Source organism: Desmodus rotundus, chromosome 2 (assembly GCF_022682495.2).
Source record: "Desmodus rotundus isolate HL8 chromosome 2, HLdesRot8A.1, whole genome shotgun sequence".
In the NCBI taxonomy this organism is placed as follows: domain Eukaryota; kingdom Metazoa; phylum Chordata; class Mammalia; order Chiroptera; family Phyllostomidae; genus Desmodus; species Desmodus rotundus.
The window spans coordinates 109,282,978-109,306,336 of NC_071388.1; positions in this window are offsets into that span (position 1 = coordinate 109,282,978).

Here is a 23,359-nt window from a genome sequence, read left to right on the forward strand (position 1 = left end):
GGGAAGCAAGGCAGCCAAGAGATTGGGAGACTTTTTACAGATAGAATGAGGACTCAGGATATGATGAAGCCAGGGGGTGAAGATCTTTAGTCCCTCCTCCACAATCCCCTAAGTCCTTCCCTGATGGCCCCTGTGTGACTGTGCCTGTCTTAGGTTGTTCCTTCCCTGAGAAATCTTACCCATCATTGACTATCCAGCCATCCTCCAGGGGCCATGCAGGGTGAAGTAAAGGGGGCAGAGGCTGCGCCCCTGCCAGGAGGGTAAGTTTTGTCTCCTTAGTGGCTTATGGTCCCAAGGTCCCCTAGCCATGAGGCCTTTTCGTCTGTCAGTGGGGTTACAGCTCCTGAAACCAGGAAGGATGGCTCCCAACAACGTGGTATCTCATTGTGGTTTTAATTTTCATTTTCCCTATAGTGATGTTGACTGTCTCCTAGTATAACTGTTGGCCATTTGTATTTCTTCCTTGGAAAATCGTCTGCCCATTCAGGTCCTCTGCCCATTTTTTAATCAGATTTTTTTATTGTTGTTGAGTTGTATGAGTTCTTTATGTGTTTTGGATATTAGCCCTTGATCAGAGGTATCATTTGCAAATACCTTCTCCCATTCATTTTGTTGCCTTTTTCTTTCTTGATAGTTTCTTTTGCTGCGCAGTAGCTTTTTAGTTTTATGTAGTCTCATTCATTTATTTTTTTTCTTTTACCTCCTTTGTCTTTGGGGTCATAAGTGTAGTGCCAAGACAAAGGTCCATAAGTTTAGTGCCTATGTTTTCTTCTGTATATTTTATTGTTTCATGTCTTATATATTCAAATCTTTAATCCATTTTCAGTTGTTCTTTGTGAATAGTGTCAAATAGCAGTCTAGTTTTGTTCTTTTGCATCTGGCTTTCCAGTTTTACCACCACCATTTACTAAGGAAACATTTCTTTCTCCATTGTATATTTTTGGCTCCTTTGTTGAAAATTAGTTGCTCAAATATATGTGGGTTTATTTCTGGGCTCTCAATTCTGTCCCATAGGTTGCGTGTCTGTTCTTCAGCTAGTACCATACTGTTTTGATTATTGTAGGCTTTGTAGTGTAGTTGGAAGTCAGTGAGTGTGATACCTTTGGCTTTATTCCTTTTTTTTTTTTTTTTTTCCTAAATCAGGATTGCTTTGGCTATTTAGGATCTTTTGTTTTTCCGTACAAATCTGAGGGTTTTTTTGTTCTATTTCTGTGAAAAAATGCCATTGGAATTTTGAAGGGGATTGCATTAAATTTGTACCTATTGCTTTAGATAATATGGCTATTTTATTTTTATTTTTATTTTGCTGGGTTTTTTTTATTGTTGTTCAAATAAAGTTGTATTCATTTCCACCCCACCATTCCCCCACTGTCCCACCCATGCCTGCCTCCCACCCTTGAACCTACCTCCTTGGCTTTGTCCATGCATCCTTTATACATGATCCTATGGCCCTTTCCCTATTATGCCCTATTAAACCTCTCCCCCTTCCTAGCTGTTTACTATCAGTTTGTTCTTTATTTCAATGTCTGGTTGTATTTTGCTTGCTTGTTTGTTTTGGTGATTAGCTTCCACTTATAGGTGAGATCATATGGTATTTTTCTTTCACCACCTGGCTTATTTCACTTAGCATAATGCTCTCCAGATACATCCATGCTGTTGCAAAGGGTAGGAGCTCCTTCTTTCTTTCTGCTGTGTAGCATTCCATTGTGTAAATGTACCACAGTTCTAAGATCCACTCATTTACTGCTGGGCACTTAGGTTGCTTCCAGCACTTGGCTATTGTAAATTGTGCTGCTCTGAACATTGGGGTGCATAAGTCCTTTTGGATTGGTGTTTCAGGGTTCTTAGGATATAATCCCAGCAGTGGAATTACTGGGCCAAAAGGCATTTTCATTTTTAGTTTTCTGAAGAAATTCCATGCTGTTTTCCACAGCGGCTGTACCAGTCTTCTTTCCCACTAACAGAGCACTAGGGTTCCCTTTTCTCCACATCCTCTCTAACAGTTGTTTGTTGATTTGTTTATGATGGCCATTCTGACCTGTGTGAAGTGGTATCTCATTGTGGTTTTAATTTGCATCTCTAATGGCCAGTGATGCTGAGCATCTTCTCATATGTCTCTGGGCCCTCTGTATGTCCTCCTTGGAGAAGTGTCTGTTCAGGTACTTTGCCCATTTTTTAATTGGGTTTTTTGTCTTCCTAGAGTAGAGTCATGTGAATTCTTTATGTATTTTGGAGATCAAACCCTTGTCCAAGGTATCATTTGCAAATATGTTTTCCTGTATGGTTGGTTCTCTTTTCATTTTAATGCTGTTTTCTTCAGCCATGCAGGAGCTTTTGAGATCCCATTTATTTATTCTTTCATTTCTGTCCCTTGCTCTAGGAGACATATTGATGAAAATACTACTGCGTGGAATATCTGAGATTTTCCTGCCTGTGTTTTCCAATAGGACTTTTATGGTGTCACAACTTATATTTTAGTCTTTTATCCATCTTTTTAAAATGTTTTTTTAAAGTCTTTATTTTTTATTTTTTTAGAGGGGAAGGGAGGGAGAATGAGAGAGAGAGAATTATCAAATGTGGTTGCCTCTCATGCATCCTCCACTGGGGAATTGGCCCACTACCCAGGAATGTGCCCTGACTGGGAATCGGACCAGCAACCCTTTGGTTCGCAGGCTGTCACTCAATCCACTGAGCCACACCAGCCAGGGCCTTTTATCCATCTTGAGTTCATTTTTGTGTATGGTGTAAGTTGGTGATCCAGTTTCATTTTTTTGCATGTAGCTATCCAGATCTCCCAACACCATTTGCGGAAGAGGCTATTTTAGTCCATTTTATGCTTCTGCCCCCTTTGTCAAATATTAATTGATCATAGAGACTTGGGTTTATTTCTGGGTTCTTTATTTTGTTCCATTGATCTATGTCTGTTCTTATGCCAGTACCATACTGTTTTGATTACAGTGGCCTTGTAATATAGTTTGATATCTGGTATTGTGATCCCTCCACTTTCTCAAAATTGCTGTGGCTATTTGGGGCCATTTATGGTTCCATGTAAATTTTTGAAATGTTTGTTATAAATCTATGAAATATGCCATTGGTATTTTAATAAGGATTGTGTTAAACCCATAAATTGTTTTGGGTAATATGGACAGTCGGAGGATGTTAACTCTTCTAATCCATGAACACAGTATATACTTCCATTTATTTGTGTCTTCCTTAATTTCTTGCTTCAGTGTTGTGTAGTTTTCTGAGAATAGGTCTTTCACCTCCTTGGTAAGGTTTATTCCTATGTACTTTACTTTTCTGGTTGCTGTAGCAAATGGGACTTTTTTCCTGATTGCTGATTCTGACCTTTTGTTATTGGTGTATAAAAATGCCTTTGATTTCTGAATATTGGCTTTGAACCCTGCTGTTTTGCCAATTCATTTATTAGGTCGAGTAGTTTTAGGTGGAGTCTATAGGGTTTTCTATGTACACTATACTGTCATCTGCAAACCATGACAGTTTTGCTTCCTCCTTTCCAATTTGGATGCCCTTTATTTCTTTTTCTTGTCTGATTGCTGTGGCTAGTACTTCCACTAATATTTTGAATAGAAGTGGTGAAAGCAGACATCCTTGTCTTGTTCCTGCTATCAGTGGGAAAGCTTTTAGTTTTTGGTCATTGAGTATGACGTTGGCTGTAGGTCTCTCGTATATGGCCTTTATTATGTTGAGGAATGCTCCCTTTACTCCCACTTTGCTGAGTGTTTTTATCATAAATTGATGGTGTAGCTTATCAAATGCTTTTCCTTCATCTGTTGATATGATCATGTGATTTTTGTCTTTGCTGTTGTTTATGTGATGTATTACATTTATTGATTTGTGAATGTTGTACCATCCTGGCATCCCTGGGATTAATCTCACTTGATCATAATGTATGATCTTTTTAATGTATTGCTGGATGCAGTTTGCCAATATTTTGCTGAGGATTTTAGTATCTATGTTCATCAGTGATTTTGGACTGTAGTTTTCTTTCTTTGTTGTGTCTTTGTCTGGTTTTGGAATTAGGATGATGCTGACTTCATAAAAAGAGTTGGGGAGTCTTCTCTCTCCTTGGATTTTTGGGAATAATCTGTGAAGGATAGGGGTTAGCTCTTCCTTAAATGTTTTGTAAAATTGTCTTGTGAAACTGTCCAGTCTAGGACTTTGGTGTGCCAGTAGTTTTTGATTACAGCTTCTATTTCATCAGCTCCTATGTTGTTACTTGTCTGTTCAGGCCTTCTGCTTCTTCTTCATTCAGTTTTGGAGATTGTGTTTTTCTAGAAATTTGTCTGTTTCACCCTGGTTTTCAAATTACTTAGCACACAGTTGTTCTTAGTAATTTCTTACAATCCTTTGTATCTCTGTGGTATCAATTGTAATTTCTCCTCTTTCATTTCTGATTGTGTTTATTTGGGTCCTCTCTCTCTTTTTCTTGGTGAGTCTGCTTACAGGCTTGCTGATTTTGTTTATCTTTTCAAAGAAACAGCTCCTGGATTTATTGATCCTTTGGATTGTTGTTTTAGTCTCTATGTCTTTTAATTCTGCTCTGATCTTGGTTCCTTCCTTCCTTCTATTCACTCTGGGGTTTGATTTTTGTGGTTCCTTCAGTTCTTATAGCTGTAGGGTTCAGTTGTTTATTTGAAATGTTTCTATCTTTTTTAGGTAGGCCTGTATCACTATGATCTGGCCTCTCAGGACTGCCTTCGCTATGTTCCATAAGTTCTGGACTGTTGTGGGTTCATTTGCATTTTTTTCTAGAAACTTTTTGATTTCTTTACTGATGTCATTATTAACCCATTCATTGTTTAATAGCATGCTATTCAATCTCCATGATTTTGAGTGTTTTTGATTTTTTTCCTTGAGGTTAGTTTCTGGTTTCTATATATTTGGGTTCTCCTATGTTGGGTGCATATATGTTTACAATGTTTATGTCTTGAGTATTATGAAGTGTCCTTCACTGTCTCTTTATGGCTTTTGGTTTAAAGTATATATTTTCTGATATACATATTGCTACTTTTTCTGTCCGTTTGCTTGGAATATTTTTTTCCAAGCCTTCACTTTCAGTCTGTGTAGGTATTTTTTTCTAAGGTGGGACTATGGTAGGCAGCATATGTGTGGGTTATTTTTATTTATCCACTCAACTACCCTTTGTCTGGGTCATTTAATCCATTAACATTTAAGGTTATTATTGGTAGGTACTTACTCATTGTCATTTTACCCACTTTGTACCTGTGTTCTCTCTCTCACTCTTCTCTTTTTTTGAAAGATTTTACTTATTTATATTTAGAGAGCGGGGAAGGGAAGAAGAGAGGGAGAGAAATATCAATGTGTGGTTGCTTCTTTAGCGACCTCTAATGGGGACCTGGCCTGCAACACAGACATGTGCCCTGACTGGGAATTGAACTGGTAACCCTTTGGTTTGCAGACCGGCGTTCAATCCACTGAACAGCACCAGCCAGGGCTGCTTCCTGTTCTTATAGCAGTCCCTTTAGAATGTCTTGCAGTGCTGGTTTGGTGGAGATATATTCTTTCAGCTTTCTTTTGTCTGGGAAACTTCTTATTTCACCTTCCTTTTTAATTGAGAGCCTCTGTGGGTAGAGTAGTCTTGGTTGCAGGTCTTTGCTTTTCATTACTTGGAATATTTCTTGTCATTCTTTCCTGACCTGTATTGTGTCTGTTGAGAAATCAGCTGCTAGCCTTATTGGAGTTCCTTTGTATGTTACTTCTTGTTTCTTCCTTGCTGCTTTTAAGATTCTATTCGTCTTTAAAACTTGGCATTTTAATTATGGTGTGTCTTGGAGTAGACCTCTTTGGATTCCTCTTGATTGGGACCCTCTATGCTTCCTAAACTTGCATGGTTTTTTCCCTCTCCAGGTTTGGAAAGTTTTCAGTCATTATTTTTTCAAACAGGGTTTCTATCCCTTGTTCTTTTTCTTCTCCTTCTGGTATTCCTATGATTTGAATGTTGTTGCATTTCATTTTATCTTGCAGTTCCCTTAAGCTATCTTCATATTTTTTAGTCTTTTTTGTGCAGCTGCTCGAAAAAGCTGGTTTTTCTTTCTACCTTGTCTTCCAGCTCACTAAATCAGTCCTCTGCTTCATCCAGCCTGCTTGTAATTCCTTCTAGTGCATTTTCTTTTTTCCTTCAGAAATTGTATTCTTCATTTCTTCCTGGTTCTTGTTTATCGTTTCTATTTCCTTTTTCATACTGTTGTAGTTCTCATGTAGTGCCTTGTACTTATCTATGAGTTCCTTGAGCATCCTTATAACCATTCTTTTGAATTCCATATCTGATAGTTTGCTTGCCTCCAATTCATTTAGCTCTGGTAGTGTGGAGTCTTCCATTCCTTTTGGTTGCAGGTTCTTTCTTTGTCTCCCCATTTTAGGTGACTCTTTTTGTTTCTGTGATTCCTGATGCTCTGCTTTGCTAGTTGTCCTTTGTAGGTGAACTTCTATGTAGGAATTCTGTGGGATTCACTGGTGTGCTCTCTTTGATCTCTTTGTGTGGATGCTCTAGGGTTGTCCTTTCTTCAGTTTGTGGGGGCTCTCTTGTTGTACTTGGGTTTTACCTGTTGGTGGTTCCTTTGTTTGTGGGTTCTCTCCTTCAGTGGGTTTACTAGTGTTCACAACTCCCACCTTATCTTGTGTGTGATCCATGGCAGGGGGAAGGCAACATTAATTAAGACAGTGGGAGAATAATTTATGGGATTTAAAGTACCAACAAGTAGAGAACAGATAGGAGATCCTTTGGAGAAATACAGTGATAACCATGATATTTCACCCAACTAGCCACTTTTTATAAAAGGTGAAAAAGATAGAAGACTCTTATTAGAGGGGAGAAAGAATATGAGCTGAATCCAGAAAACATGGTGATGCTGCAAGTTTAGATGGTGAGATATAGTGAGAGTAAGGGATAGAAACTAGGCATAGTGTGTGAGAGAATTAAGTTAACCACAACAGTAATAAAGCTCAGGAAGACAGTGAAATGGGCCAAGACTAGGGAGGAGTGCTGTGTAGGACTTACATAATGTGGAACAACAATTATTTACAATAATACAGGAACAACAATTATGTGACAAAAAATATATGATCTGAATAAAAAGAATAGACAGTAAAAGACCAAGAGTAGTGTGTTATTGGAATACAATTGATGTGATAGTAGAAAAATTTAAGTGGAATGTGAAAGGGAGAACAAAAAAAACCATTCAAACAATGCAATTAAACAAAGAAAATGAAGAAAACTGAACAGAAAGAAGAGAAAAAAGTAGTAGAAAATAAAAATAAATGAAAGAAATAATAATAAAAATAGAAAATAAAATGCAAGTTCTGTAGGATAGCAAAGTGAAATTTTTCTCGGTTTCTCAGTTGTTGAGGTTATCCTTGTGATCTCTCTCTGGATCTGTAATTGGTCCTTTCACAGCTCCAGGTCTTATTGTCTCACACTTGGGGGAAGAAAGAAGCCTCCTGCTGACTTTAAACCCATCAAGCCTGTTCTTCTGGTTTTCCCGGATGCTGAAGACAGAGTGGGGCTGGGCTTCGATTTTTTTCCTTTCCTGTGGTTTTGCGCCACACCCACTGTCCATCTGCGCCAGGACAGTGCCTTTAATCCACCACGTTGTACCGCCTGTGAGGTGCATTGATTAGAAGCAACTTGCACCCGTCCTCCTCCTCCTCTGCTGTGCTGGGTACTGTGCACTCTCAAAGTCCTTTCAGGGCTGTTTAGTTCCCCTATTAAATTAAGTCTCTCTGAGGACTGCTATCCCTTTGAGCCCCTATTGCTCTCCTCTGATCAGTCAGTGTGGGCACCCCTCCTCCTCCCTCTCGCTGAATATGACCATTTTAACAATGTTGATTCTTCCAATTCATTAACGTGGACTATATATCTATTCCATTGTGTCTTCAATTTCTTTCAACAAGGCTTTGTAGTTTTCAGAGTATAGGTCCTTCACCTCCTTTGTTAAGTGTCTTTCCAGGTATTTTATTCTTTTTGTTGCGATTGTAAGTGGGATTATTTATTTCTCTTTCTGATATTTTATTGTTGCTATTTGGGAATGCAACAAAATTTTTATATTCATTTTGTATCCTGCAAATTTGTTGTATCTGTTTATTGTTTCTAATAGTCTTAAGGTGGAGCCTTGAGGGTTTTCTATGTATGGAATCATGTCATCTACTTCTTTATTCTCATTTGGATGCCTTTTATTTCTTATTCTTTACTGATTGCTCTGACCAGGACTTCCAGTATCCTGTTAAATAACAATGGCGAGTGTAGACATTCTTGTTTTGTTCCTGATCTCAGAGAGAAGGCTGTCAGTTTTTCAACACTGAATATATTAGCAGAGGGTTTGTCCTATATGCCCATTACTAAGTTGAGATACTTTCCTTCTCTATCTATTTTATTGAGTGTTTTAATCATAAATGGAGGTTGTGCCTTGAGAAATGCTTTTTCTGCATCTATTGATATAATCATATGATTTTTATCATTTATTTGGTAATGCTGAATGATTTGTGGATGTTGATCCATTCTAACATCCCTGAGATGAACTCTGCTTAATTGCGATGTATGATCCTTTTAATGTATTTGATTTGCTAGTATTTTTTTAGGAATTTTTGCATCTATGTTCATCAGAGTTACTAGCCTGTAATTTTCTTTTCTGTGTGTATAGTCCTTGCTGGGTTTTGGTATCAGGGTAATGTTGGCCTATTAAAATGAGTTAGGAAGTAGTCCTTTTCCTTCAGTTTTTTTTTTTTTGGAAGAGGTTGAGAAGTATAGGTGTCACAGGTGGGCACAAGTGACCAGGTTCTTGGTGATTGCAGACAAAGAATTGAACTGAATACAGAGTTTATAGCAGAAAGAGAGACAGCAGACTTATTAAGTGATTGTACCCTCCACAGAACATGGGAGTAGGCCAACTCTGAGCAGAGATTGACCTCAGGGGCTAGAGGGATTCTATTCTTATGGGGTGCATATTTCCTGGCTAGTTTTGGCGGGCTTTTATTGTGCATGTACAAGTAGTTGTATTACTTTAAAGCGACTGTGTATGTTGTCTCCCATGATTTTTCTTGATTGGCCACCAGGGAAGGGGGTTGCACAATGTTAATTTATTATAATGCTATTATAATGAAGCAGGGGTCATGTAGCATCATCTGTTCAGGTGCATTCATGAGTCACCAGGATTCAGCGCTTTCCCAGAAAGCGGGAACAACTGGTCTTAGAAGAGGGTCTGTGTCCTGTATCATTGTGCTTTATCTTAGCCCTGGGGCACTTCCAGAGTTTCCTCCTTCCTGACTATCTCTTGCCCCATAGGTATTTTAAATCTTTTTTGGATGTGTGGTAGAATTCACCAGAGGAGCTATCTGGTACAGGACTTTTACTTTTTTAAGATATTTTTTATTGCTTTTTCAATTTCCTCCGAGTGATTGGTGTATTCAGGATTCCCAGTTCTTCATGGTTTAGTCTAGACAGGTTGTATTTTTCTTCTAGGTTATTGAATTTGGAGGCATATAGCCTTTCATAGCATTCTTGTGTAATCATTTGTATTTCTATGGTGTCCATTTTAACTTCTCATCTTTCATTTTTAATTTTATTTGAGCATCTTCTCTTTTTTCCTTAGAGAGGTTAACCAGAGGTTTGCCAATTTTGTTTATTTTCCCAAAGAGTCAGCTCTTTGTTTTTATTAACTTTTTCTATTGTCTTTTTGTTTTATATTTTATTTCTGCTCTGATTTTTACTTTTTATTTCTTTTTACTGACTTTAGGCTTAATTTGTTCTTCTTTTTCTAGTTATTTAAGGTTAAATATTAGATTGTTTATATGAGATTTTTATTGTTTATTGAGGTAAGTCTGTAATGCTGTAAACTTCCCTTTTAGTACCACTTTCGCTGTGTCCCCTAAATTTTGCTGTGTTGTATTTTCATTTTCATTTGTTTCTATGTATCTCTTGATCTCTCCTTTTATTTCTGTTTTGACCTAGTAAGTTTTCAGTAGCATGTTGTTGAAACTCCACATATTTGTGGGTTTGTTTTTCAGAGTTAGTCCTGTATTTAATTTCCAGTTTCACACCATTGTGGCCAGAAAATGTTTGCTGTGATAACAATTATCTTAAATTTGTTGAGACCAGTTTTTGCCCCAGCGTATGATCTATCCTTGAGAATGCTTTGTGTTCACTTGCAAAGAATGCGTATTGTGTTCTGGGGGAATGGAAAGTTCTACAATTATTGAGTAAGTCCATTTGGTCTAAGGGATGGTGGTACTATCATCTGCAGTTAGGTGGAAAGCAGAATGTCTCTAATGAGTAGATTTGCAAGCAAAGTATTCAAGGTGCCATCTCATTTATTTGCTGCCTAAATGGTGAAATATGAAAGGAGAGAGAAAAAGCAAACGCCAAACTTAAAAAAAAATCTAGTTCTTGAGGGTTTAAAAAAGTTGTCAGCCTCTTCCAACAACAACTAATAACTAAAACTGGGAGTATTGGAGAGTAAATTTTGTAAAGGAGAAGAGTAGTAAACTCAAAAACCATCAGTGTAAATGTCCAAAATAAAACTCAGAAAAAAGACTGAAACTAATGAGCAGTGCATTAGTGAGCTGTGGGATAAGTTCAAGCAGTTTAATAGGTGTGTCTTCAGAGTTCCTGAAGAATAAGAAGGGAAGATAGAAACAAAGAAAGAAAAAAAGAGTTTGAAGAAATAATGGCTATAATTTTTCTAAATTTGATAAAAACTATCAACCTCCATTTCCAAGAAACTCCATGAACCCCAAGCACAGGAACTATAAGGGAAACTACACCAAGGTACATCATATAATCTAATTGCTTAAAACCAGTTATTAAAAAACAATCAGAAAATCCTTACAAAGGAGCCAGAGAACACAGTTTATACAGGGAATGTAGAGGAATATAACAGCAGATTTCTTATTAAGAACCATGCAAGCCAGAAGAAGTGGAACAACATGTCTAAGAAATATAAGAAAAAACAATGCCCTAGAATTCTATAACCAGCAAAAAGATCTTTTAAAAATAAAAGTGAGATTCTTTTTCAGATATAGGGATTCTGAAAGAATGCATCACTAGCAGACTTATCACTATAAGTCATGTTAAAAGGAAATCCTTAAAGAAGAGGACAGTACAAATGGGCAAAGGACCTAAACAGACACTTCTCCAAGGAGGACATACAGAAGGCCCAGAGACATATGAGAAGATGCTCAGCATCACTAGTCATCAGAGATGCAAATTAAAACCACAATGAGATACCACTTCACACTGGTCAGCATGGCCATCATAAACAAATCAACAAAAAACAAGTGTTAGAGAGGATGTGGAGAAAAGGGAACCCTAGTACACTGTTGGTGGGAATGGCAGATTGATACAGCCACTGTGGAAAACAGTATGAAATTTCCTCAGAAAACTGAAGATGGACTGCCTTTCAATCCAGCAATCCCATTGCTAGGACTATACCCTAAGAATATTGAATTACGAATTCAAAAGGACTTATGCACCCCAATGTTTATAGAAGTGTTATTTACCATAGCCAAGTGCTGGATATAGCTTAAGGACCCATCAGTAAATGAGTGGATCAAAAAACTATGGTACATTTACACAATGGAATACTATGCAGAAGAAAGAAAGAAGGAGGTCCTACCTTTTGCAACAGCATGGATGTATCTGGAGAGCATTATGCTAAGTGAAAGTGGTGAAAGAGAAATACCATATGATCTCACCTATAAGTGGAACCTAATCAATAAAACAAAACAAGTGAGCAAAATAAAACCAGAGACTTGGAGATAAAGAACAAACTGACAGTGACCAGAAGGGAGGGGCGAGGGGATAACAGGGGAAAGAAGGGGAAGGGGCAAGCAAAGGAACACAAATAGAGGACTCATGGGCATGGACAATGGTGGGGGATTGACTGGGAGTGGGTGGGATAGGGTAAGGGTAAGCAATAGGGAAAAAATTGGGACAACTGTCCTGCACCACAACACATTTTTTAAAAAAGAAAGAAAAAGACAATAATACTAGTTAGAAATCTGCATCTACTACACAAAGGAATAAAGAACTGTGAACTATTTGGTTGGCCACAAATTTTGTTTCTTTTTTTCTCTTAAGATAGCTCTAGTAGTACTTAGTTCTCTTTAATTTCATTTGAAACAATTTTGTTAGATTGTATTTTGACAGCTGTCATATCAACATGCATTTAAAAAACTTAGCAAAATTGGTGAATTTTTGTGCATTACTTCAAGAAAGGTAAAAATACAACTGGCAAACAAAGATTTGTGCAGTGTATGGAGAAGGTACTGTAACTGATAGAGCATGTCAAAAATGGTTTTGTGCTGGAGATTTCTTACTGGAAAATGCTCCATGGTTGGATAGACCAGTTGAATTTGATAGCGATCAAACTGAGACATTAATTGAGAAAAATCAACATTATATCACATGGGATATAGCTGACATACTCAAAATACCCGAATCAATAAAGTTACTGATGAAAATGAAAAATGTGTCTTTCATTTTACTGAAAAAAACTAAACAGACTTTTTGACCAACCCATTACATTGGTAAATATAAAAGATTTTTATTTTTTATTTTTTACATTCTTTTTTCAAAAGGGAGAATTAATTGCTAAGTTCTGGAGATGGATAGTGGTTATGGTTGCACAACAGCGTGAGTGTAGTTAATGCCACTGAATTCTGCACTTGAGTGGTTAAAATAGTAAATTTTGTTACATATATTTCATCACAGCAAAAATAACTGTTTAAAGGAAGCATACTGTATTGTGGAGTTTATAAAACAATAATAAATGTAATAAAAATAGCACAAAAGTCAAGAAGGTAGAAATGGAAGTACACTGTTTTAAGGTTCTTGCGTTATACATGAAGTGGTGTAATATGACTTGACAGTAGTTTTGATAAGTTAAAACAGCCACTAAAGCAACCACTAAAATAACACAACAAAAAACGTTATGGCCAATAAACTAATATAGAAAATAAAATAGGATCATGAAAAATAACCCTAAAAAAGGCAGAAAAAGGAAAACAGAAATAAGTAACAGATGGAGCAAATAGAGAATAAATAGAAAAACGTCTAAACACTCTTGATTAAAAGGCAAAAATTGTAAAATTTTTAAATGAAGAACCAAATTACGCTGTAAACAAAATTAAATGTTTGGGTGCAAATAGGTTGAATGTAAAAAAATGTAAAATATATATAACTATGCTAATACTAAGCAAGAGACAGCTGGAGTGGCTACACTAATATTGGGAAAAGTAGATTTCAGAGCAAAGAACATTACCAGGATTATTTTATAATGATGAAGGAATAATTATAATAATTTTAAATGTTTATGGCCCTAATAACAGTTTGGAAACACATGGAAAAAATTGACAGAATTGAAAGAAGAAATAGATTAATTCACAATTATATTCAGAGATTTTATTACCTTTTTCTCAATAATTGATAGAATAAGTAGACCCAAAACCAGTAAATATATAAGCTTAACACTATCATCCAACTTGAATTAATTGATATTTAGAATACCACCCAGTAACAGCAGAATACACATTCTTTTCAAGTTCATACAGAATATTTGCTATGACAGATTCAATTTTGAGCCATACAGTAAGTCCCAGTGAATTTAAAATGAGCCCTGGCTGGTGTGGCTTAGTGGATTGAGCACCAACCTGAGAACTGAAAGTTCATTGGTTTGATTCCCAGTCAGGACACATGCCTGGGTTGTGGGCCAAGTCTCCAGTTGGGGGAATGTGAGAGGCAACTGATCAATGTGTCTCTCACCCGTTGATGTTTCTCTCCCTCTCTCCCTCCCTTCCCCTCTCTTTAAAAATAAATAAAATCTTTTAAAAAACTTAAAAAAATAAATTAAAAATGATTCAGGTCATATAAGCTATGTTCCATTACCGCAGTGGAAATAAATTAAAATTATTAGAAGAAAGATTTTGGAAACTCCCAAATATTTGAGAACTAAGAAACCAATCCTAATTATTTTTTTAAAAAAGGAAATTCATATTTTGAATTGACTAAAAATAAAAACTGACTTGTTTATATATTTTGAATTTTCTGTATATTATGTTTTAACATCTTAAAAAACTTTCTAACTTGGAAGAGATGCCCATTCCTGAGCTAGCCAATTCTTAAAATAGCCAGTAGTATCCAGGAGCAGTCTTTGATCTGGAAACTAACCAATCCAGTGCCACACCTCCTCTACTTGACTCCTATCTGGGAGGCAATATTCCTCTTCAGTAATCATCCCAGGGCCAAGTGCTAGGCAACTAGAGACCACTTTTATAGTTTAAGGCCCATTGAAATTATTCAATCTAGCCAATCATAAAGAGTTTATCCTGCTTTGCCTCGCCTCGCCTCTCTGAGAGACTCCAAAAAATGTTTTAGCCTCAGCTTTGCCCTTGTTCCCACTTTCTGCCTGCTGACCACCCTGAAGCTTCCCCCATGTGGTCCTACGGGGTGTGGTGTGGTGTGCCTCCTGTTTCTAGGAACTGTGAGCTTAATAAACTTTTGTTTTCTTAAGTCTGTGCTGTGTTTCCTTTTGTGGTTGCACCTGAGTGACCATTACAGAAAAGAACACAGAACAAAAACCAACATATCAAAATGTGGGGGATGCAATCAATTCAGTATATAGAGGGAAATGTATGGAATTAGACAATATTATAAAAGAAGAAAGAGCTCAAATCAATGACCTCAGTTTTGAATTTAAGAAAGAGCAGACCAAATAAAACACAAAGGAAGCAAAAGAAAAATGACAAAAGCCAAAGCAGAAAAATCAATGACATAGGAAACAAAATACAACAGAGAAAGCCAATAAAACTGAAAACTGGTCCTTTAAAAAAAATCAATAAAATCGGAGAACCAAGATGGTGGTGTAGGTAGACACACTGCGCCTCCTGGCACAAGCAGAACTGACAGAAAATCAAACGGCAAGGAAGTCCGACACCAAGTAGATAAAAAAGAAACATACATCCAGACCGGTAGGAGGGGCGGAGACGGGCAGCTGGGCTGGAGAGGACTCGCGTGGATGTGGCGGGACCCAGACTGGCGGAGTGTGGGACGAACGGGGCAGGAGTCTGACCACTAGCAGACCCTGTGGCCCTACATTCGCGCACAGATAAACCGAGAGGGCCAGACTCAGAGTGGCGGAGAACAGGGCAGGCAGAGCGGCGGGTAGCACCCTGTGGCCCCACATTCGCGCACAGATAAACCAGGATGAACGGCGGGGAGCGAAGCAGACCGCATAACCCAGGGCTCCAGCTCGGGGAAATAAAGCCTCAAACCTCTGATTGAAAACGCCCGTGGGGGTTGGGGCGGCAGCAGGAGAGAATCCCAGCCTCACAGGAGAGGTCGTTGGAGAGACCCACAGGGGCGTAGAGCATGCACAAGCCCACCTGCTTGGGAACCACCACCAGAGGGGCCCAATTTGATTGTGGGTAGCAGAGGGAGTGGCTGAAATCCGGTGGAGAGTGGAGCGGTCACCATTGCTCCCTCTCAGCCCCTCCCCCATGTACAGTGTCACAGCGCAGTGACCAGCACTACGCAGCCCCAGGGAACACCTAAGGCTCCGCCCCTTTAAGTAACAGATGCGCTTAGACAAAAAAAAAAAAAGAAGAAAATGGCCCAAATGACAGAACACTTCAAAGCTCCAGAAAAAATACAACTAAGCAAGGAAGAGATAGCCAACCTATCGGGTGCACAGTTCAAAACACTGGTTATTAAGACGCTCACAGAATTGGTTGAATTTGGTCGAAAACTAGATGAAAAAATGAAGGCTATGCTAAGAGAAACAGGAAAATGTGCAGGGAACCAATAGTGATGAGAAGGAAACTGGGACTCAAATCAATGTTATGGACCAAAAGGATGAAAGAAACATCCAACCAGAAAAGAATGAAGAAACAAGAATTGGGAAAAATGAGGAGAGGCTTAGGAACCTCCAGGACATCTTGAAACGTTCCAACATCCGAATTATAGGGGTGCCAGAAGGAGAAGAGGAAGAACAAAAAATTGAAAACTTATTTGAACAAATAAGGAAGGAGAACTTCCCTCAGCTGGCCAAGGAAATAGACTTCCAGGAAGTCCAGGAAGCTCAGAGAGTCCCAAAGAAGCTGGACCCAAGGAGGAACACACCAAGGCACATCATAATTACATTACCCAAGATTACACAGATGGAGACAATCTTTTTTTTTTAATTTTTTAATTTTAATTTTGTATTGTTATTCAATTACAGTTCTGTGCCTTTTCTCCCCATCCCTCCACCCCACCCCAGCTGAACCCCCCTCCCTCCCCCACCTGAACTCTCCCCCTTGATTTTGTCCATGTGTCCTTTATACTACTTCCTGTAATCCCCTCTCCTCACTGTCCCCTCCCCACTCCCCCCTGCCCATTGTTAGATTGTTCTTAACTTCAATGTCTCTGGTTATATTTTGTTTGCTTTTTTCTTCTATTGATTATGTTTCACTTAAAAGTGAGATCATATGGTATTTGTCCTTCACCGTCTGGCTTATATCACTTAACATAAAGCTCTCCAATTCCGTCCATGCTGTTGCAAAGGGTATAAGCTCCTTCTTTCTCTCTACTGCGTAGAATTCCATGGTGTAAATATACCATAGTTTTTGGATCCACTCATTTGCTGATGGGCACTTCGGTTGCTTCCAGTACTTGGCTATTGTAAATTGTGCTGCTATGAACATTGGGGTGCACAGATTCTTTTGGATTGGTGTTTCAGTGTTCTTAGGGTATAATCCCAGCAGCAGAATTGCTGGGTCAAAGGGCAGTTCCATTTTTAGTTTTCTGAGGAAATTCCATACTGTTTTCCACAGTGGCCTCACCAGTCTGCATTCCCACCAACAGTGCACTAAGGTTCCCTTTTCTCCACATCCTCTCCAACATTTGTTTGTGGATTTGTTTATGTTGGCCACTCTGACTGGTGTGAGATGGTACCTCATTGTGGTTTTAATTTCCATCTCTCTGATGGCTAGTGATGCCAAAAATCTTTTCATATGTCTCTGGGCCCTCTGTATGTCTTCCTTGGAGAAGTGTCTGTTCATCTCCTTTGCCCATTTTTTAATTGGGTTGTTTGTCTTCCTGGAGTGGAATCGTGTGAGTTCTTTATATATTTTGGAGATCAGGCCCTTGTCTGAGGTATCATCGACAAATACGTTTTCCCATACTGTTGGTTCTCTTTGTAATTTGGTGCTGTTTTCTTTAGCAATGCAGAAGATTTTTATTTTGATGAGGTCCCATTTGTTTAGTCTTTCCTTTATGTCCCTTGCTTTAGGGGACATGTCTGTGAGGATGTTGCTGCATGGAATGTCTGAGATTTTCCTGCCAATGTTTTCCTCTAAGACGTTTATGGTGTTACGACTTATAAATAAGTCTTTTATCCATCTTGAGTTCATTTTTGTGTATGGCATAAGTTGGTGATCGAGTTTCATTTTTTTGCATGTAGCTGTGCAGATCTCCCAACACCATCTGTTGAAGAGGCTGTTTTTGCTCCATTTTATGCTCCTGCCTCCTTTGTCAAATATTAACTGACCATAGAGACTTGAGTTTCTTTCTGGGCTCTCTGTTCTGTTCCATTGGTCTATGTGCCTGTTTTTATGCCAGTACCAGGCTGTTTTGATGACAGTGGCCTTGTAATACAGTTTGATATCAGGTATTGTGATCCCTCCTGCTTTGTTCTTCTTTCTCAAAATTGCTGCAGCTATTCGGGGTCGTCTATGGTTCCATATAAATTTCTGAAATGTTTGTTCTGTATCTGTGAAATATGTCATGGGTACTCTAATAGGGATTGCATTGAATCTATAAATTGCTTTGGGTAGTATGGCCATTTTGATGATGTTATTCCTTCCTATCCATGAACACCATATATGCTGCCATTTATTTGTGTCTTCCTTAATTTTGTTCCTCAGAATTGTGTAGTTTTCTGAGTACAGGTCTTTTACCAACTTGGTTTGGTTTATTCCTAGGTGCTTCATTTTTCTTGTTGCTATATCAAATGGGATTTTTTCCTGATTTCTCTTTATGATGTATCATTGTTGGTGTACAGAAATGCCTTTGATTTCTGAATATTGACTTTGTATCTGGCTGTTTTGCCAGATTCACTTATTAGGTCAAGTAGTTTTTTGGTGGAATTTATAGGACTTTCTATGTATGCTGTCATGTCATCTGAAAAGAAAAACAGTTTTGCTTCCTCCTTTCCAAGTTGGATGCCTTTTATTTCTTTTTCTTGTCTGATTGCTTTGGCTAGGACTTCCAATAGTGTGTTGAATAGAAGTGGTGAAAGTGGACACCCTCATCTTGTTCCTGATCTTAGTGGGAAAGCTTTTAGTTTTTGCCCATTGAGTATGATGTTGGCCATAGGTTTCTTATATATGGCCATTATTATACTGATGTAACCTCCCTCAACTCCTACTTTGCTGTGTGTTTTTATCAAATGCTGTTTCGACTCTATTGATATGATCTTGTGATTTTTGTCTTTCCTTTTGTGTATGTGATGTATTACATTTACTGATTTGTGAATATTGTACCATCCTTGTATCCTTGGGATGAATCCCACTTGATCATGGAGTATGACCTTTTGAATGTATTGTCAAATGTGGTTTGCCAATATATTGTTGAGGACTTTAGCATTTATGTTCATCAGCAATATTTACCTGTAGCTTTCTCTCTTTGTTGTGTCTCTATCTGGTTTTGGGATTAGGGTGATGCTGTCTTCATAAAAAGAGCTTGACAGTCTTCCCTTTTCTTGGATTTTTGGAATGGTCTGAGAAGTATAGGGGTTAGCTCGTCCTTAAATGTTTTGTAAAATTCTCCTGTGAAACTGTCTTGTCCACGGCTTTTGTGTGTTGGGAGTTTTTGATCACTGCTTCAATTTCACCAGCTGTTATCAGTCTGTTAGGCTTTCTGCTTCTGCTTCATTCAGTTTTGGAAAAGTATATATTTTTTGAAATTTGTCCACTTTACCCAGGTTTTCAAATTTCTTGTCAAATAGCTGTTGATAGTAATTCCTTACAATCCTTTTTATATGTGGCATCAGTTGTTATTTCTCCTCTTTTATTTCTGATTATTTTTATACTGGTCCTCTCTCTTTTTGTCTTGATGACTCTGGTTAAAGGCTTGTCATCAGTTTTATTTATCTTTTCAAAGAACCAGAGCTCCTGGATTTGTTGAGCCTTTGAATAGTTCTTTTAGTCAATGTCATTTAATTCTGCTCTGATCTTGGTTACTTCCTTACTTCTACTTGCTTTGGGTTTTGTTTGTTGTTCCTCCAGTTATTGTAGTGTTAGGTTTTTTTTATTTGAAATGTTTCTATCATTTTAGGTAGGCCTGTATCACTATGAACTTCCCTCGCTCGACTGCCTTCGCTGCGTCCCATAGGTTTTGAACTGTTGTGTGTTCATTTTCATTTGTTTTCAGAAACTTTTTGATACAATTTTATTCTGTTTGAGACTGCAATTAAATAATATTGAGAGTACTTCCAGCCAAGATGGAGGCATTGGTGGACACACTGTGCCTCCTCCCACAACCACGAGAAGGACAACAACAAATTTAAAACAAAAAACAACCAGAACTTCCAGAAAATCGAACTGTATGGCAGTCCGACAACCAAGGAGTTAAAGAAGAAACATTCATCCAGATCACTAGGAGTGGCTGACATGGGCAGCTGGGGTGGAGAGGACTCATGGCAAGCAAGGCAGCAGCTCATGGACCAAGCAAGGTGGTGGCTGGAAAACTAGGTGGTCCCACATTTGTGTGCAGATAAACCAGGAGGAACAACTGGAGAATGAGAGAGACTGTGCAACTCAGGGTTCCAGTGCAGAGAAATGAAGCCTCAAAACCTCTGACTGGAAAATCTTGTGGGGGTTGAGGTGGCAGGAGAGACTCCCAGCCTCAAAGGACTGTTTGTTGGAGAGACCCACAGGGTTCCAGAATGTAAACAAAACCACCCACATGGGAATCAGCACTATAAGGGCCCAATTTGCTTGTGGGTAGCAGAGGAAGTGACTGAAAGTCAGCCAAGAGCCCAGCAAGTGGCATTGTTCCCTTTTGGACCCCTCCCCCACATATAGCACCACAACACCACAATGTGGGTTGCCCAGCCCTGGCGAATACCTAAGGCTCCACCCCTTACTACATAACAGATGCACCGAGACAAAAAAAAAAAAAAAAAAAAAGGCCCAAATGAAAGGACAGATTAAAGCTCAAAAAAAAAAAAAATACAACTAAGAGATGAAGAGATAGCCAACCTATCAGATCCACAGTGCAAAACACTGGTAATCAGGATGCTCACAGAAATGATTGAGTATGGTTGCAAAATAGAGGAAAGAGTGAAGGCTATGAAAAATAAAATACAGGAAAATGCACAGGGAATCTACAGTGACAGAAAGGAAATCGGCACTCAGATCAACAATTTAGAGTAGAAGGAAGAAATAAACATTCAACCACAACAGAATGAAGAAACAAGAATTCCAAAATATGAGGAAAGGCTTAGGAACCTCCAGGATAACGTTCTTTAAACGTTCCAACATCTGAATAATACGGGTGCCAGAAGGAGAAGAGAAAAAGCAAGAAATTGAAAATTTAATTGAAAAAATAATGAAGGAGAACTTCCCTAACCTGGCAAAGGAAATAGACTTCCAGAAAGTCCAGGAAGCTCAGAGAGTCCCAATGAAGTTGGACCCAAGGAAGCACACACCCAGGCAAATCATGATGACATTACCTAAGATTAAAGATAAGGAGAGGATCTTAAGAGCAGCAAGAGAAAAGGAGACAGTTACCTACAAAGGAGTGCCCATAAGACTATCAGCTGATTTCTCAAAACAAACCTTGCAGGCAAGAAAGGGCTGGAAAGGAGTATTCGAAATCATGAAAGGCAAGGACTTATATCCAAGATTACTCTATCCAACAAAACTATCAGTTAGAATGGGAGGGCAGATAAAATGTTTCCCAGATAAGGTCAAGTTAAAGGAGTTTATCATCACCAAGCCCTATTATAGGAAATATTAAAGGGACTTATCTAAGGAAAAGAAGATCAAAATCTATGAACAGTAAACTGACAACAAACTCACAACTATCAAAAACTGAACCTAAAAATACAAAAACAAACTAAGAAACAAGTAGAAAAGAACAGAATCACAGAAGTGGAGATCACATGGTGGGTTATCAGTGGGGAGGAGCAGGGGAGAGAATGGGGGAGAAGGTACAGGGATTAAGAAGCGTAAATGGTAGTTACAAAATAGACAGGGGGAGGTTGAGAATAGTATAGGAGATGTAGAAGCCAAAGAACTTATATGTACGACCCATGGGCATGAACTAAAGTGGTGGTGGGGGGAATGCTGGTGTGAGGGTGATTGCAAGGTGAATGGGTATAAAGGGGGGAAAATGGACAACTGTAATAGCATAATCAATAAAATATATTAAAAAATTTTTGAGACTAACTAAACCACTTGAAGTGACCTCTTTCTATAGTGCAACCCTCTAGTGGGCCGATGTGAAGAACTGAGAGTGGGTCAGTGAGTCACTCTGAAGCCCACTGCTTTGTCTCAGTAAACAGAGGGGCAGAGATAAATGAGGACCCTTATGATGTTGTCAATGGGAGTACACAGAAGCAGCTAATGAAATGTTTTTGCAAAAGAAACTGAGATGGAATTGGATAAGTCTCTAGATCCACTACCTGTTTATAGGAAATACAGGAGTAATAAGGACATGTTAAAACTCCATTTGGATGCAATCAATAAGATCCACAATATAGTAAAGTCTGATGGACAAATAACTCAGTTTGTTCAGCAAAAGTGGCAAGAAAAAGAGGAAGGGGAACTGTTCATTGAGAGAGTTTTAAGAGACACAGCAATCACATGCTGAACTTAACTTGACTCTAGATTAAACCAGTTGTAAGCAGACATTGAAAAGATAAGTAGGGAAACTTCAATACTATGTTTTTAATGGTGTTAGATAATTGTTAATTTATTTTGGTGTGATAAGGGCAGTTATGTTAAAAAGAGAGAGATCTTATATCTTAGATATATCTCTTAAAGATAATAAATATTTCATGTTTATGGCTAAAATGTTCTGACTCTTGGATTTGCTTTAAAATCACTCAACTGTGGAGGGTGTGTGTGTGTGTGTATGTGTGTGAGTTGGGGCTTGAGGGAGGAAGAGATGAACTTAGACTGGCCAAATGTTGGTAACTGTTACAGCTCAGTGATAGGTACACACCATTCACTCTACTTTGTGTATGTGTGAACATTTCCATAATAAAAAATGTCTTTAAAAACCAATTACTTGGTTGATTAATAATCTCATACTGGTAGTTCATTTCTCTTCCAGTACTATTCACACACCAGCAAAAAGAACTTAAATTAGGTTCTTTAGGGAACTATATCTACTCTTTCAATAGTTGTTAGAAATAATTGATTTAACTAACTAAAGTATAATTTTTGTGCTAGGATTTGGGTGATCTGCGGGACAGCGGTCATCAAGCCTTTAGAACTGAGGACAAATCCAGGGATATTGGTAAGGAAAGGATGCCAGGCACTGCAACCAAGGAGGGGGCTTAAGTGGGTAAAATTACTGGTTTAATACAAGAGAGAATGGTGGGGTCTGTGGAGTTTGCTCCCTGCTTGAAGGTTTTCAAACTCTATTTCTAAAAATGTGCTTGTGAAATCCAAGAGGTCAGAATTGGCCAGGTCTTAGAGATGGTCATTGCACAGGGTGAACCAGTGAGAGTCTGGGCCTAGTACAGGCAGATGCCCAGCATGATGCTGCTCTACATGTCCCCTGGCAACGAGGACAGCCATACCCATGGGGACTGTATGGGAATAAACTATAGACAGACATGGGCTTTTTGCCAAAATGAAGAAAAGGTGAACAGCCAAACACCAGGAAGGATGGTCCAAAGGCCTGGGCTACAAGGTCTTTAGGTTGAGGTTCACATCCCAAGAGGCATTCTACTGGCTTGGCCTGTGGTTGACGGGTGCCCTGACCAGAGGAGGGGGTGTTGGGATGCTGGGATGGAGAAACCAGAGCTGCCACCAGGCCATAATCCTCAGCTAGGCAGAGTGTGCAGGATAAGACTGAAAATGACATACCCTTTCTCACTGCTGTCTCCAAACCTGCTCGCTGGTCATTTCTAACCTATCAGCTGAGAGTGCAGGGGTGGGAAGGCTCCTCCTGACTACAAGGTCTGGCATTAGGCTCTCTGGCCTGGGTGGAAATGTGAAGCTGATTTCTCCCCCTCCCCACCTTTGTAATTTTCCTAAATGAAGAAACTTTTAGCTGTACTTTGCAAGAAACAGATAATGGCCCTCCTCCAGGTGGTTTCTCATGATTGAC